Here is a 3,219-nt window from a genome sequence, read left to right as displayed (position 1 = left end):
TATGAATATATGCTAAACTACTTGAAAGTAAATTGTAGACACTGGGATACTTGAACTCCAGAATTTTCTGCATGAACTTCCTAAGGAAAAAAAAAATCTACATAAACATGATACCGTTGCCTTGCCTGAAAAATTAACAAGACTTTTTATATCACCATATAATATGCTATATATTCAAATTTCTCAAATTGTCATAAAAATGTTTTTGTAGCTTTTAATCCAAGATCTAAGATCTAATTCAAGACCTTATCAAGACTTAAGCTTTGCTTTTGGCTGTTATGTTTCTAAGGTTTCTTTTAACCAAGAACAATTTTCACTACTTTTTTTTTTCACTTCCGGTGACATTGCCATTTTTTTAAACATCCAGGCCAGTTAATTCACAGAATGTCTTACACTCTGTACTTGTCTGATTATTACTTCCATGATTAGATTCAGAGTAAACATTTTAGCAAGAATACTTCATAGGCAGTTTTGTGTATTTTTTATTTGCATCACTTCGGGTTACATAATGTCAGGTTGTTACCATTGTTGTTGCTAAGTTTGATGACTTAAGGTGGTGACCACAACATTTGCCCTATGTAATTAATGTTGTGTGGGGTTATATTTGGCTGCCAAATATACCCAAAAACTTTTACCCAAAGGTTTTAAGATACACTGATAATCCTTACTTGAAGCAGTTACTACATTGGGAATTGCAAAATATGATTTTCTAATTCTATCATTTTTTTGACATTTATTATTAAACAGTAACAGAAACAAATTAACCTAACTATAAATCAAACTGATAAAATAATAAAAAAGAAAATAATTGTGATCAAGTAGATTTTAATCAAGTACTTTATACATCCTTAGTGAGATATATTCTAAAGACAAAAAGAATTGAGAAAGAAATAATGTACTTGGTACATTATTGGCAATCATATAGGTATTGTAATTATGAAACTTTTTATGTAATTATAGAATAAAACAAATAAGCAAATCTATTCATAAAATTAGAAATCAAGATTTCACTATAAGAGAAAAGGGATACACACATAAAATAAAATCAGGTGTGGAAAAATGCTGCAATGTTATAATTCAAATGTTATATTTGAATTAGAGGTATCAGTATTAACCGATTTAGAAAAAATTATTACTTAGTTCTGTCTACTAATCATTTAAACAAAGATATTCCAGTAGCAATAGCATAGCTAACACCCAGTTTCTCATATGCTTACTAGCCATTTACATATATTCCTTTGTGAAGTGTTTGTCCAAATCTTTTGCCTATGTTTATTGGGTGTTTTGTGTTTCTTATGATGGAGTTAAAGGACTTCTTTCTGTATTCTGGATATGAGTTCATTAACAGTTATATGTCTTATGAATATTTTCTCCTATTCTATGGTTATATTACTTATTTTCCTAATAGAATCTTTTGTTGAGTAGTTTTTAATTATGATAAGTCCAGTTTATCCATTTTTTCCTTTTATGGTTATTGCTTTTCTGTATCCTGCACAAAAAAACCTTTGCCTACCCTCAAGTCAGATATTCTTCTGAAACCTTTATAGTTTTACTTTTTTTGTTTAAGTCTATAATACATCTAAAATAAATTTGTGTATATGAAATAGGCACTAAAATTAATTTTTTTCTACATAGATATCCAGATATTCAGTATCATTTAAGATTTTCCTTTATCTTTCAGATGACTTTGGCATCTTTGTTGAAAATCAAATGTCTGTATAAATTTGAGTCTAATTCCCTCCATTCTGTCCTCTGATTTCTTGTCAATTCTTATGCCAGTACCACACTATTTTGATTACTATAGCTTTATACTAGTTTTGAAGTTAGGTAATTAAATCCTCTAACTTTGTTCTTTTTCAAGATGCTTTGGATATTATAGGTTCTTTGCATTTCCAAATAAATTTTAGGAAATTTTGTCAGTTTCTACCTAAAGCATGGTGGAATTGTGACTGGGATTGTGTTGAATCTATAATCAGTTTGGGGAGAATTGACATTTTAACAACATCGAGTCTTCCAATCCATAAACATGGTATATATATCCATATAAAATAATCCTTTAATTTCTCTCAGTGTTTTATAGCTTTCAATAAAGTCTTATATGCCTTTATTAAATTTGTTTCTAAATATTACAAGTTTTTGATGCTATTGTAAGTGGAATTAACTTTTAATTTTATTTTCCAGTAGTTTAGGGTAACATATAACACGATTTTTTTTATATTAATTTTGTATCCTGAAAGCTTGCTAATAGTTATTTTGTAGATTCTTTATGATTTTCTTTCTTTAACATTTTATTTTTTTTATTTTCCCACTCCCCCTTACCCCCTCCCTTCTGGTATGTTTATGATTTTCTATGTAAATAATCATGTACCTGCCAAAACAAAACAAATTTTCTCTTCTCTTCTAATCTTTATGCCTTTTACTGATTTTTCGTGCCTTATTGCTATGGCTAAGACCTTAGAGAGAATGAATAGAAGTAATGAGAATGAGTATCCTTGCCTAGTTCTTGATCTTTGAGAAAGCATTCAGTATCTCACCATTAAGTAGGATTGTTAGTTTTTGATATATGTGTATGTTTCTCTGTCTCCAAATCTCTATCAGTTATTGGATTTAAGGTCCGCCTAATCAATATGATCTCATCTTAACTCGATTACATCTGTCAAGATCCTATTTCCAAATAAGGTCACAGTCACAGGTATTAGGGTCAGGTTCTTCAGCACGTCTTTTACAAGGATACAATTCAATCCAAAACACCTGGCAAAAAAAAAATCTTTCAAAAATGAAGGGAAGGTAGGGGATGGGGGAGGAGGGGGGAGGTAGACAGGGTAAAGGAGGTCAAATATAGGAATGGGAGAGAGTGAAGTGGGTAAAGGAGATCAAATATATGGAGCTGAAGGATACTGGACTTTGGGTAGAAAACACAATAGAATATTCAGATGTCAAATTATAATGTACACCTGAAAATTATATAATTATATTGACCAATGTTACTCCAATAAACTTAATTTTAAAAAAATGAAAGTGAAATAAAGATGTTTGTTGTAGCCACCAGCCCCCGAAAGACACATGGACCACCAGAAATCAGTGAGTTATAGGAAACACACTCTTTACTCAGCCAGCTGGGTCTGCCAGGGGTACACAGACCCCAAATTAAGCAGCCTCGAAATGTAGAGGTACAGGGTTTTTAAGCCCTAAATCCCATTCCTCATTCTGTCTTAAACA

This window comes from Pteropus vampyrus, unplaced genomic scaffold (assembly GCF_000151845.1).
Source record: "Pteropus vampyrus isolate Shadow unplaced genomic scaffold, Pvam_2.0 Scaffold12, whole genome shotgun sequence".
In the NCBI taxonomy this organism is placed as follows: domain Eukaryota; kingdom Metazoa; phylum Chordata; class Mammalia; order Chiroptera; family Pteropodidae; genus Pteropus; species Pteropus vampyrus.
This window is presented reverse-complemented; position numbering follows the sequence as displayed.